Source organism: Aotus nancymaae, unplaced genomic scaffold, assembly GCF_030222135.1.
Source record: "Aotus nancymaae isolate 86718 unplaced genomic scaffold, 86718_ANA_hifiasm-v0.15.2.pri h1tg000021l, whole genome shotgun sequence".
Lineage (NCBI taxonomy): Eukaryota > Metazoa > Chordata > Mammalia > Primates > Aotidae > Aotus > Aotus nancymaae.
In genome coordinates, this window is record NW_026988433.1 from 8,237,871 (window position 1) to 8,252,138 (window position 14,268).

Below are 14,268 nucleotides of genomic sequence, written 5' to 3' on the forward strand. Positions count from 1 at the left end.
AGCTCAGAGGCTTTCTCTGTTACACTGTGGGACTTTATTTTTTTGTGGCCTACTCATACTGAAATGTGTGTGTCAGTGACAGCCTTGTGGCTGCTGCAGTGCCAGGACCCCACTGTGTGTATGAAGGGTCCCTAGAGGGGCTGTTACTCAGGCAGTGCCAGCATGTGACCCTGTGCAGTGAGCACCTAGTTTCTTTCTTTGGGAGTGTGGGGGTGGTGGGATTTATGCCAGGTAAAGAGTCTTGCCAACTCAGTCATTTAGAGGGCTTATTTCGAGGTGTTTTCTTTCTCAGATGTCATCAGGTTAAGGATGTCACACAGATGTGTGCACCACCAAATTTCCCCACTCCTGTCCCATGCTAAAGAGGAAAACCACATTGTCCTCAATTGTCCTAGAGCTAGGATCATCTGGCTTAAAGTTGAATGGGCATCCTTCTGTGGATATCCCAAAGGCGATTGGTTTGGGGCCCAGTGGCGTGAAGGCAGGAAGACACGCCCAGCCCAAGACGGCCTCTTCTGGGACCGCCCAGGCTGGAGCGGCGGCCAAGTACCTTAGCATGGAAGAAGAGAGCCTGTGTTCAGGGGAACGGGCGGGTGGCACACTCACATAAGCAGGGACTGCCCGCTGGTGTTTTCTTTGGCTACATGAGTCCGTGTGCAACTTGAATGGGAGGGCTTGTGCTTTAATATTTTTTTAATACGCTTTTTTGTTAATTACAGAAGTCCCTACACTTGGCCCTCTGTGTCTGCACGTTCCGCATCTGTGGATTCAATCAATTGCAGATTGAAACTATTCAGAAAAAAATCCCCCCGAAATAACAACATAACTATAAAAAAAGACATAAAAACAATACTGTATAACAACTAGTGACATAGCATTTTCATCGTATTAGGTATTATAAGTAATCGAGAGATGATTTAAAGAACATGGGAGGATGTGCGTAGGTTGTATGCAAATACCACACCACTTTACGTCAGGGGCTTGAACACCTGCAGACTTTGGTGTCTGTGGAGGTCCTGGAACCAATTCTTCTCTGACACGGAGAGATGACTTTATATAAAACATAGGAATAATTGCTTGTAAAAAAAAAAGTTCAAATGGAGGAAAAGAGAGAAAGTTGCCCCCATTTTATTCGCCTACTCAGCTTTTCTCACCATCATTGGTGTGGGTCTTTCTAGATCGTTTTCTATGTATGCATACATATGTATGTATGTATGCAAGAGCCTGTATGTATACGTATCAGTATGTATATTTTATATAACTCAGACTAAGTGTAAGTGAGCTTGAACATGTACAATTATCTTGCAGTTTGCTTTTCAGTTCGGTGATACTGTCTGAAAAATTTTCCATGTCCCAGCAATAAATCTACCCTGTTATTTTCTTCATCACTGCTGGCATTCCTTTGGGTGGTTATAGACTTGTTTACCTGTTTCTCCATTGACTGATCATTTTCTCTGTCACAAACGGCAGCGATATCCTGACACATCCCTCTTCGTGTGGGGTGTGAACATTTCTATAGGGTAGATTTCTACAAGTGGGGCCTTGGCAGCAGGTGTGTTCAGTTTGAGTTTTGATGATTATGGCCAAATTGCCCTTCTGCACAGATGTGCTGATGCTTCTACCGACAAGGTGTGGGACTGTGCCACTTCCCCCATCTCTGCCATCACTGGTGATTACCGATTTATCATGACCATTTTTTGGTAGCCAAGTTCCCATGTGTCTATGGTCCTCCCAAGAAGGCCCTGCTGGTGGACATGGGGAGAGGCCCCTCACTGCGGCTAGGCTGCAAAAAAGGGATGGTCATCTTCCAAGGCCGCCGTCTTCAATGAGCTGCAGTGAAGATGTGGATAATGTCATACTACTTGGCATCTTCCCCCCTTGGCCTGCTTCTTTAGACTGAATTTCTTTTCTTTTTTTTTTCTGAGATGGTGTCTTGCTCTGTTTCCAGGCTGGAGTGCAATGACGCAATCTTGGCTCACTGCAACCTCCGCCTCCTGAGTTCAAGTGATTCTCCTGCCTCAGCCTCCTCAGTAGCTGGGATTACAGGCATGTGCCACCACACCCAGCTAATTTTTGTATTTTCAGTAGAGATGGGGTTTCACCATGTTGGCCAGGATGATCTTGATCTCCTGACCTTGTGATTCACCCACTTCGGCCTCCCAAAGTGCTGAGATTACAGACGTGAGCCACTGCACCTGGCCGTAGACTGTTTCTTAAGAATGGCTCCTTGTCTACATTTCATGTCTATGTCCTGTTCACAGAACTGGGATGTTGGCCTCCAGGGACCTGAACCATGCCTTCATTATTCACCAGATCATTTGAGGTCAGGAGTTTGAGACCAGCTGGTCAACATGGCTAAGCCCTGTCTCTACTAAAAAATACAAAAATTAGCTGGGCATGGTGCTTGTAATCCCAGCTACTCAGGAGGCTCAGGCAGGAGAATCGCTTGAACCCAGGAGGTGGAGGTTGCAGAGAACTGAGATTGTGCCACTGCACTCCAGCCTGGGTAACAGAATGAGACTCTCTCAAAAAAAAAAATAAATAAATAAAAGGAAGAAACAAGGAACTTAAGTATATGTTTTAGCATGGGTAGGCCATAAAAACACATTACTAATTGAAAAAAGCTCTGGCACTATTTATGTTTTTTTAAAAAACCCACCAAACAATATTCTATATATTTTCTTTCAGTTTTTATTTATTTTTATTTTTGTAGACAGGGTCTCATTATGTTACCCAAGCTGGTCTTGAACTCCAGGCCTTAAGTGATCCTCCTGCCTTGGTCTTTCAAAGCACTGGGATTATAGGTGTGAGCCACCGTGCCCTGCCATTATTTTCAATGGCTTAATGTTAGAATATGTTAAAGTTTGGGAAAAGGTGTGCAAGGGTATACATCAGACTAACAAAAGTGGATGCTCTAAAGAGAGAAGGCAGAACCCTGGGGATGTGGCCAAGGGAAACCTAATACTTTATCTGTAATGCTGCTAATTGTTTTTTTAACAAAGAGAATATATCCACAAGATATGTGTTTAATTAAAAATTACATCATTCCTTGTTATGGCTAAATAGTAGTGCAAAAAAAATAAAAAAATAAAAATTACAAGGCCAAGCATGGTGGCTCACACTTATAATCCTAGCACTTAGTGGGGGCTGAGGTGGGAGGGTCACTTGAACCCACGAGTTCGAGATCAACATAGTGATACCCCATCTCTACAAAAATAATAATAACAAAACAACTAAGCTGGGCATGAGGCAGGTACCTATAGTCCTAGCCACCCGAGAGGCTGAGGTGGGAGGATCTTCTGAGCCCAGGAGCTTGAGGCTGCAGTGAGCTGTGATTGTGCCACTGTACTCCAACCTGGGAAACAGAGTGAGATCCCGTGTCAAAAAAAATAAAAATTACAAATGAACAGATACATAGCTTTCCCCAAAGAATGGCCGGATGCATGAGCCACACAGACCTAGGCGGCGTACTGCAAAGGGGCCCTGTGGTGGAGGGCTTTGCGGAGTGCGGCTCACTTCTCCCTTCCTCCAGTGCGGAGGATTGGACAGAGGTGTTTGGACAGACACCGTAAGGGCCGTGATTGTGAACCTCACAGCATTCACTCACGGGCGGCTAACTGTGCGCGAGGCAGGGTTCAGAGCACCTTTGTGAAAGTCATCTCGTGTAGTCCCTGAAGAGGGCCATGACATGCAACTTACTGTCATCAGTGTCCTTTAAGGAAATGAGCTGAAGAGAGTAATTTGCCCCAAGTGACCTCGCTGGCCTGTGTGTGCATGCCTGTGTGTGTGCGTGTGCGTGTGCGTGTGCGTGAAGGTGTCCCAGAAGCAGACGCCATGAGAACAGGGACTCTTGTACCCTCTCCCTGGATCTGAGCCTGGCGTGCCACTGTGCTCAGGTATGCAGGTGAGTGACGAAGGCCCGGTTCAGGTCCCCGGGAGCACACATCCAAGTTCCCGCGTGTCTCTGGTCCTCCAAGGAAGGCCCAGCTAGAGGACGTGGGGAGAGGCTCCTCACTCCAGCTGGGCTGCAGGGAAGGAGTTATTTTCCAAGGCCACCATCTTCAGTGATACACTTCATGGCCTTCTTCCGTGGCCAGCAGAGAGCCTGAGTCCCCTGTGCTGCGGTGCTGTCTTGAAGCTGGTTTTCTAGTTGGACTCAACCTGGTTGCCTTATCCAGCTGCTGGGCTTCCCCGACCTGTGTTCCCGGTCTCAATAAACAGCAGCTCCATTTGTTTCCCCAGGCGTAGAGGCAAAAACTCAGCTCATCTTTGCTGCAGGTTTTTTTCTGATACCCTGGTATCTGCTGAGGGAGGGGCTTTCCCATCACTGTCACTGCAGCGTCCCCGAGGGCCGTAGCAGAGCCTGAGCTCCTCGCCTCAGCTCCTTGCTGACCCTTCAATGCCAGCCGGGTCGCAGAATGAATGAAGCTTGTGCGACCCCCATCCCTGGCCTCAGGCTTTTTTTTTTTTTTTTTGAGACAGAGTCTCGCTTTGTCGCCCAGGCCGAAGTGCAGTGGCATGATCCCAGTGCCAATCTCCATCTCCTGGGTTCAAGCAGTTGTCTGCCTCAGGCTCCCGAGTAGCTGGGATTACAGGCACCGGCCACCATGCCTGGCTAATTTTTTTTGGATTTTTAGTAGAGATGGTATTTCACTATCTTGGCCAGGCTGGGCTTGAACTCCTGACCTTGTGATCACCCACCTCGGCCTCCCAACCTCAGGCTTTTTATCTCACCCCTGCCTCCCTCAGCCAGAGCCACACAGTGAGCCTTGGAGAGCCCAGGCACCAGGGCCAGCCTGGGATATCACTGACTGTCCCTGAGTTTGTGTCCTTTGGGAAATCTTTGCCAATCAGTTAAAAGGTGGGGGTTGATGGCCGGACGCTGTTCTAAGTGTTTACGTGCATTATTTCTTTTAGTATCTAAAATAGGTACTATTGTGTCTTGTTTTATTGAGGGAAATGAATGCACAGAGGTGGAAAGTAACTTGCCCCGCGTTATACAGCTCCAAGTGGTTGAATCAGGATTTCAAGTGGAGGGCTCGACTCCACAGCCGGTCCCGGCGGCCTCTGTGGACTGCATCCTCCCTGTTCTCTGCGTGTCTGAGCAGGCTGACTGCAGGCTTGAGGTGGTGGTGGGGGGCTTTCTTCCTGCTCTTTCTGGGCTGCTCCTTCCTTTTCTCTGCATCGCCAGGGAACAGCAGGGTCCCTTTGAGGCCTCTGTCCTAATAATCACCCCGCCAAACATTGCTGGTGCAGAGTGCACACTGACGTCTCCCTTTGGTTGGGGAGTCTGAGACCAGGGACGTGTTCTTCAATCACGGGCACCAAGTGAGGCTCCCAGAGAAGGCCACCTCTTCCTATCCCAGGGCTCCCGGTGACCCCAGGGGCGGGGGACTCCCACCCGTCCTGCCAGGGCGGCCCCACTCTGCACCTTTCTCAGCTCCCCGTGGAACCTGGGAGGGAGGCACAGGGTCTCCAGCTACAGGGTGTTTCCTGTAGGACCCCCGTGTCTGGACTCGTGGGACAAAGGTCTAGAGCTGATCGCCGGTCACGGCTGGGGAGAGGGCTCCTCAGAGGACAGCTCGGATCACAGGTGTGTGCCAATTCTGCTTTGTTTTTCTTCCTCTTTCCTGCCATTGAACTTCCTATTCTTTCTGGCATGTGAGAGACAACTTCAGCGTACTCCCTGGTGACGGCTGAAAAACACAGGCTATATTTAGTTTGCCTGAGTCTAGTTTATTTGCTCCTGGTAGATTTGTCTCTCCCTGTCTTCATGACTGTGTGTGTTTGCACACACGTGTGTTGCTGTGTGTACACATGTGTTGAGGGTGAAAACATAGTGACACACACACCTGTGTAGGCATGCACACACCTGCCTTGATGTATGATCACATGATGATGCATGTGTAGACACCTGTGTTGCTGTGTGCCCACATGTGTTGACGCAGGCACACACGGCGTGTCTATACACGCACAAGGACACACATGAACACACACGTTATGTGTGTCCTTGTGTGTCAATGTGTCTGCACATACATGTCGATGTGTCCCACTGTTACCTGGCCTTTCTGGGGCCAGGCCCAGCACCCGGGGTTTCCAGGAAGCATTTCCCGTCCCTTCCTGGAATGGCCGGTACCTGCCGTGCCTCCGCTGGAGATGCACCCTGATTAACTAGAACATGGCAAAGCTCAGCAACCCGGAATCACTTTACCCTGGCTTTCGGTTTCTAGCAAATGCGATGGACGTGAGTGCCCGTGGAGGGCTTGCTCCATGAAGGGGTTTTTCCTGGATAAGTCTTGGTCCCAGTGGCGCTTTGCTGCAGGCTTGTAGGCACTGCTGTTTATGGGTCCTGCGTGGAAGTTCCTTAGTGTCCAGAGAGTGATTGCCTGTCTGTGGTCAGCAAAAAGAGGCCCCTGGGGCCATAAGCCACTCCCCCCGGGGCTGAGACCAGAGAGTTTTGTGGTTTAAATCTTGGGCCTGGAGGATTCTGCGGAGGAGTGTTCGATCCAGGCCTTCTGCTCCGTGAGGCGCTGGCAGCTCCAACACCACGGGCACATTAATTGTGCGGAGAATTCAACGCTAGGGCCCTGTCAAAAATGAAAAACACAAAACAAAAAGAGAATCCCTTTTATTTACCTCATCCCCCTTCCCCTGTTTGGACGTGACCTTGGCCTCTGCTGGCCCAGGAGTGGCCGGGCCGGAGCTGTAACGCAGAGACGAAAACAACACAACAAGCTGTGTCCTTGGCTTTGAAGCCTTGAAGGGCCCGGGGCTGGCTCACCGCGGGCGTCCAGGCGATTTTCCTCCCAGAGCTCTTGGGTGAGATGTGGAGCTGCTCTGCCTGCTCAGAAGCTCCCCGGGCCCCGGGTTCCAGGCAGCCTGGCGGCCCAAGGCATGGCCGGTGGAATTTTTGTGTTTTCTTTCCCCTACTCCACTGTTTCTTCCTGTTCACTGATTGCCTGTGCTGGGGACAGGGAAGGAGCAGGAGGGGCCTGGCCTTGTTTGCTTCCTGGCATTTTGGGTGAAGTTCCTTCTGCCTTCTCTGGAAGCTTCTAGGAGGACCCTTGAGGCGTTTGAAATCTCCGTTCTCTGGGTTTTCCTCCCGCCTTCCTGATGCTCCGGTCTTGCCCGCCGATGCGTCCTCATCTCCCTGGCCTCCCGCTGGTGGAGCCCGGGCCGGCCTTCCTGTGCGTCCTCATCCCTCATCCCCGGGTGAGCTCCTCCAGCCTCGCACCTGAGTGGCATCTCTGTCCTGAGCACTCCCAAATTGGTATCCCTGGGCCCAGACCTTTCCCCTGAACCCCACCCCTGAGCATGTAATGGCAGAGTCCATATCTCGACTCAGGGTCAAAGGCAGCTCACACTCGCCCCAGCTGGCTCCTTATCACCCCCGGCCACGCCTGTGGCTCCCACCAGCTTCCAACTCCGTGAGTAGCCCCCCGTCTTCCAGTTGCGCTGGCCGATGCATTGCACTCAGCCTTGACTCCGTTATCTCCACTTCCACAAGGAACCCGTCAGAAAGTTTTATGGCTTCATCATCTAAATATACCCAGATTCCAACCACTTCTCACCACACCCAAGGCGCCATCGCCTCTGGTCCAAGCCGCCCTCAACTCTCCCCCGGATTCCTGCCTCCGCCTCCTCACTGGGCTTCCTGTGCTCACCCTTGTTCCCCAGTGGGGCTTTTCAATAAGCAGCCACGGGACCCCATCAGAACAGCTCTTAGCTTACCTCCTCTGCTCAAAGCCCTCAGGTGGCCAGACCCATCCCCTAGCAGTCACAGCCAGGTCTTAACCCGGCCCGGGGCCTGTGCCATCCACCCCTGCCACTTTTCTGGTGATGTGTCCATTCCCTTTTCCCTCGCACAATGGCCTCCTGGCCATTCCTCGGCCCCACGGGCCCAATCGCCTTAGCTCTCCTGTGACACAAGCCCTCTCATCTCCTGTAGGTCTCTGTTCCGCACCACTTGCTCACAGAGACCCCCCCATCTCGTTTGTTCATCATGCAGGTGTCCCCCACCACCTGTCCACCTGTGCTCCCAGCTCTGCTTACCACTGTGCCTCTCGGTAGCCCTGTCAGCCACTGAGATACCCTGGAGCCTCCCTGTGTTTCTTGTCTGTTTCTCCCCGTGGGGATGTCAGACTGTGAGGTCAGGGATCTTTGTGTTGTCTGTTGCCGTGCCCCAAGCCCCTGGAACGATGCCTAGTACATAATCGCAGGTTCTCAAACATTTATTGAAAGGGTGTTTGAAAGACAAGGGTTGCTTCACAGGGTGGTGCGTGACCAGTGGCAGGTTGTGGTCCTGTGCAGGGGGATGGGCCTGCTCCTCTCCACTTGCCACAGCCGTCAGCCCAGACCAAGCTGTCACTGGCTTTTCCCAGTGGGTGCTGGAGTGTCCTCATGGGGCTGTTTGCTCTACCGATTCATACCACTCTTGTCACTTCTCTGCATCAAAGCCAAATTGCTCTTTAAAACATGTGAATTGAGCCGGGTGCAGTGACTCATGCCTGTAATCCCAGCACTTTGGGGGACTGAGGCCGGTGGATCACCTGAGGTCAGGAGTTCAAGACCAGCCGGGCCAACATGGTGAAACCTTGTCTCTACTGAAAATACAAAAATGAGCCAGGTGTGGTGGCACATGCCAGTAATCCCAGCTACTCAAGAGGCAAGGCTGGAGAATTGCTTGAACCTCGAAGGCGGAGGCTGCAGTAAGCTGAGATCAAACCGTTGCCCTCCAGCCTGGGTGACAGAGCAAGACTCCATCTCCAAAAAAAAAAAAAAAAAAAAACCACACAAACAAACAAAACCATGCAAATTGGATCATTTCATGAAGCTGAATAAAATCTTCCTGCATTTGTTGTTAAAGCTGCTGTCAGCCTCATTTGCGTGGGCCCTACCCCTCTCAGCTCAGCATTCTCACCCCACGGCAGCCTCACTGGCCTTCCTTTTCCTCAAACATGTCATGCGCTGTCCTGCCTCAAGGCCTTTGCACGTGCTCTTCCTTCTGCCTGGACTGACTTTTTGTCCCCCTGGCTCTTATGCTTGGTTCCTCTTTTATGTTTAAATGTAACCATTTGAAGCTTAAATGTAACCTTTTGAAGAAGACACCCCCTGACTGCCCACTCCACCCAAGGGACAGTTGCCCCCCCATGTCCACTCATTGTCTATGCTGGTTTTTTTGTTTAGTTTTTTTTTTTTTTTGAAATGGAGTTTTGCTCTGTCACCCAGGCTGGAGGGCAATGGCTCGATCTTGGCTCACTGCAGCCTCCGCCTCCCGGGTTCAAGCAATTCTCCAGCCTTGCCCCTCGAGTAGCTGGGATTACTGGCATGCGCCACCATGCCCAGCTAATTTTGTATGTTTAGTAGAGACGGGGGATCTCACCATTTAGCCAGGCTGGTCTTGAACTCCTGACCTCAGGTGATCCACCTGTCTCAGCCGGGATTACAGGCGTGAGCCACCGTGCCTGGCTTGTGCCGTCTGTGTCATAACCAGTCCGTGCTATTCCCTTCCGAGCCCTTAACAGTCTCTGAAATTATCTCATCCCCTTGCGTGAGTTCCATGAGGACAGACTTTATCTGTCTCATTCACGGCTGCATCCCATAGTTGGAGATCCTTGTCCAGGGCTGAGAACCGCCAAGGGTGGGACCTTGGGCTAAGGCAGAGAGAGGCCCCAGTGGGGGTCCTCCACAGCGTGGACTTTGGAACTAGCCTCTCAGAATTCAGCACTGGCTCTTGCACTTCCTATCTGTGTGGCTGTGGGTGAGTTGTATAACCCTGCCGGGCTTGTTTCCCTGGGCCTCCCTCCTCGGGCTGTAGTGAGGGGTAAGGGAGGTCATTCGCCCTGGGGAGCACCCAGAAGCCTGGCTCCCGGGGATGCATCCACAGATTCTAGGCCTGAGTCTTAACACACTCCATCTGGATTTCAGTGACTTCTGCCTGGTTCCGGTGCTGGGGTGTCTCCCTGTCTGAACTTTGGTGGCTTCTGATTGACCCCTTTCCTGCCCCAGCATGAAGGCAGAGTGGCCAGAAGGAAGGGATATGGGTGTATAAAGATGTCATCAAGGCTGTCTGTGGATGGTGGAGGGGCCACAGGAAGCATGGAGGCTGGTTCTGGGGCCACCTCCTGCCTCCAGGAGGGAGCAGGGATCCTCCTGTTGGCATCTTGGTCACATCAGGTTGGGACTGGGTTTGGGAGCATTTCTCTCCCTGAGGATTTAAGCCAAGGTTCATTATTTAGAATAAAACCATTTATGGGCTGGGCGCGGTGTCATGTGTCATGCCTGTAATCCCAGCACTTTAGGAAGCTGAGGTGGGTGGATCACTTGAGGTCAGGAGTTTGAGACCAGCCTGGCCAACATGGTGAAACCCTGTCTCTATTAAAAACACAGAAATAAGTCGGGCATGGTGTCACACACCTGTAGTCCCAGGTACTCGGGAGGCTGAGGCAGAGGATTGCTTGAACTTGGGAGGCAGAGGTTGCAGTGAGCTGAGATTGCGCCACTGCATTTCAGCCTGGATGACAGCAAGACTCCATCTCAAAAAAAAAAAGGAATAATTTCTGTTTCACTTTGTTCCCACCAGCAGGACAGTGCGAGGTTGAGTCGGGAGACCGAGGTCCATTCTGCTGGTGATTTTGCTCCGTGCAGGAATGTGAGGGGTGTGGCCTATATGCGTGTCATTTATGCAAAATCATCCACATGCATTCAATTAAAAAAAAAAAAGGAAAATAGCAGTGACATTCATAAATAGACTTGGTTAGTGTCGGGCAGGGAGTGAGTTTCTTGTGGCCCTGCTGTTCCTCCTGGGTCCCGTGACAGAGCATCTGGACAGGCTGAATGTGACTCTAGAATTAGATTCCTAAGTTTTTGTACGTATGCCTCAGTCTCACTTGCCAGTGGCTTCTGACGATTAGAGAATAAATGGTATCTGCACCACATCAGGGAGAAACTGGCTGCTTTGGAACTCCCAGAGGGGTAACGAAGGAGAATTAAAAAATTTTCTCAGTGGCTGGGACAAGTTATGGAGTGAACGCTCATTGGCTGTGATTGGCTGGGCTGGAATCACATGTGCATCCTTGGACCAATTGCTGTGGCTCCAGTAATAGAATTCTGTGATTGGTCAGCCTTGGGTCACCTGCCCATTCGGAGCCAGGGACGGAAGTTGTTTTTACCCACAGAGACTCAGGTAGGAGTGGGGTGGTTCCCCAAAGGTAAAAAGGAGGGGTTGTTAGCAGGGAGATGAGGGGGCGATAGGCAGCAAAAATGGGGCTGGGCTCCTTTGCCCCAAGTAGCTTCCCACTTCATCCCCTCATTGCTTTTCACTGCCGCTGGCTGTTACAGTATTAGAGATTGTTTTGTTTGACTGATTATTTTGTTTACCAAGGCCTCTTGAGGAGGTGGTAACTTACCAGCTGTTCATTTATTTATTTATTTTTTGAGACGGAGTTTTGCTCTTGTTGCCCAGGCTGGAGTGTGATGGCACGAACTCAGTTCATCGCAACTTATGCCTCTCAAGATCAAGCGCTTCTTCTGTCTCAGCCTCCTGAGTAGCTGGAATTATAGGCACTCACCACCACAACTGTCTAAATTTTGTATTTTTAGTAGAGGCGGGGTTTCACCAGGTTGGCCAGGCTGGTCTGGAACTCCCGACCTCGAATGATCCACCCGCCTCGGCCTCCCAAAGTGCTGGGATTACAGGCATATGCCACCGTGCCTGGCCTTTATTGTTTATTTATTTAGTGTTTTTGAGACAGGGTCTCATGCTGTCACCCAGGCTGGAGTGCAGTGGCATGATTATGGCTCACTGCAGCTTCAACCATTCAGGCTCAACTGATCCTCCTACCTTGGCCTCCTGAATAGCTGGGACTACAGGTGTGCACCACTGTGCCCAACTAATTTTTAATTTTTTTGTAGACACGGGGGTCTTGCTATGTTGCCCAGGCTGGTCTTGAACTCCTGGCCTCAAGCAATCCTCCCACCTTGACCTTCCAAAGTGCCGAGATTACACTCATGAGCCACTGTGCCTGGCCTGATCACTTTAATGGGGAAAGTTTCATCCACTGTCAGATTGTTAGATCTGGACTGACTTGGGTTCTGCTCAGTTCCATCTTTTATTTTTCCTTTGGGGAACCAAATTCTGTAAGTAGCAGGGGTTTACTCAAGGCCACAGAGATAGTTAGCAGCAAATGCTCATGGGGCCAACTGTCCCAGGCTGGCTGGCTGGAGGTCAGGAGGGCCCGGGCAGCAGGGGTGGAAGGTGCCTGGGCAGGTGGAGAGGAAGTCGTTAACGAGTGTCCTTCAAGCAGAAAGTTTCCAGGGACCTATTGATGCCCCTGCCTGTCCACATCCTGGCAGCAGGGCTGGGAAGAAGTGTGTTGTTTAAATAGTGGGAGAGAGGTCAGGGCTGGTGCCAAACTTCAGGCTTTGTCCACCCGAGGTGGGAGGCTGCAGGGGTGTGGTGTGGGCAGAGAGAGAATGAGGTGGGGGCAGGAGGGGTGAGCTGCCCAGATGCAGCCGTGGAGGAGCTGATCTGGAATCCTAGCCGCTGGGTATACCCAGCAGTGTGTCCCTGCGCAAGTCCCAGCAGCAGGCCCAGGCTCCTCCACAGCCTCTGGCAGGGCTTCAGCATCCAGCAGCTCAGGGGGACCCATGCATATGGACTTTGGAGGCAGGCAGCCCAGGTTCAAATCCTGGCCTGGCCACTTCCCAGTTGGGTGCCTTCAGGCAAGCGACTTACCCTCTCTGTGCCTTTTTTACTTTTCTGTAAAGTGAAATTAATAAAAGTATCTCCTATGGAGGGCTTTTAAGGTGACAGAGTTGGCACATGTCAGACACTTCAGATAGCAGCTTGGCAAGTGTCACATAAGTGCTTGCTGTTTCCAGCATCTTAACCTGATGGACACAGACACCGAGAGGGATCCGTCTGTCAGCAGTTTGCTGAGATGGGACCGCGCTGTGCACGCTTTGCTGTGCCGTGGACTTCTCACGCTGTCGTCGCTTGTCCACATCTTCCTCAGCCAGCCGGGGTTTTCTGGTGACGATCACACTCCGATTCTCTAGATGTCTGGAAACGTTCCCCGGTGCGGACGTGCCACAGCTCATTCTGCCGTTCTCACGAGGGAGCCTTCCCGCCTGTAAAATAAGGCGGACCAGTGTGGCCTTCCACCACCCCATCACCCCAAGGTTCTATTTTCAAAAACTTTATTTTGTAAAAATGGCAAGGAAAGGACAAGTGGCTGCACGTGTGTTCTCTCTCGCGTTGCTGAGCCTTTTGGGTGCATCCTAAGGACAAGGACGTCCTGCTCCATGACCGCAGACCATGGCCCCACTCAGGAAGGCCACGAGGATCCGCACCTTTCATCTGACACTCGGTCTGCGTTCCGATTCCCTTACGGCCCCAATAACATGTTTTGTTATAGTTTTTCATTTACACATTTTGAATTCAGGGTTGCATCCTGCGTCTGGTTGCCTCGTGTGTTTTTCCTCTTTAATCCAGACCCGCTCTCCAGCCCTTTTCATTTTGCTGGGTCTTTCAGGACACTGGCATCTGTAAAGGGGCCAGGCGGGTGCTTTTGGCAGGACGGCCCGTGGACTGGATTTGTCTGATTGCTTTCTCATGAGTGCACGCGTTCTTTCCACAGACTCCCACACAAAAGCCTCATTGTGTGAACTGGATTGGAGCAGAGTGTTTCTGACGAGCTGGGGTGGGCGTCTGGACCCTCCCCCAGCTCCCAGCCTGGCAGTTCCAGTGCAAGTTTGAAGCCCCGGGTTGAAAAAGTCTGCGATTCTTCCTGGCCCCTTCCTCCACCTGCTTTCTAAAATTCCTGGCTCTCCTTCCTTGTCCTTAAGCAGTGATGTGCCCATCCTTCAGCGGCCCTCGGCCAGCCTGTACCCACCCCGGTGCCATCACATGGGAAGTATGGCAGATCTGGTGCCTGCCTCGTCCCCTGGGCCAGAAAGATTATGGAAACCCTGGGGTCTCAGGGCTGGTCGGGTGGGAACGGGAGGCTGGATGGAGTGTCAGGTGGGGCTTCTCCTGTTTGCCTTTCCCTACCTGGGCAGCCACCAGCCGAGATGCCCAGGCCTTGGAGCCCTGTGGAAATTCTTGTGCCAGATCATTTTGGCCCTGTCTGGCCTCCTGGCAGGCAGGTGGAGGTCATTCTGGCCTTACTTGGCTGACAGCCCACTGCAGCCAGGATCCCTTGGCAGCTTCGGGGTCGGCCAAGTCTCCCCGTCCTTGGGATATCCTTCTCCTGTCTGTTCCCAGGC

At 51.7% G+C, this 14,268-nt stretch overlaps 1 protein-coding gene across 3 annotated transcripts in view; it reads left to right on the plus strand.

Annotated features, from left to right (window-relative positions):
* Positions 1-14,268, plus strand: part of SCARB1 (scavenger receptor class B member 1) — an 82,430-nt gene that overhangs the window by 1,598 nt on the left and 66,564 nt on the right. The window lies entirely within an intron of this gene.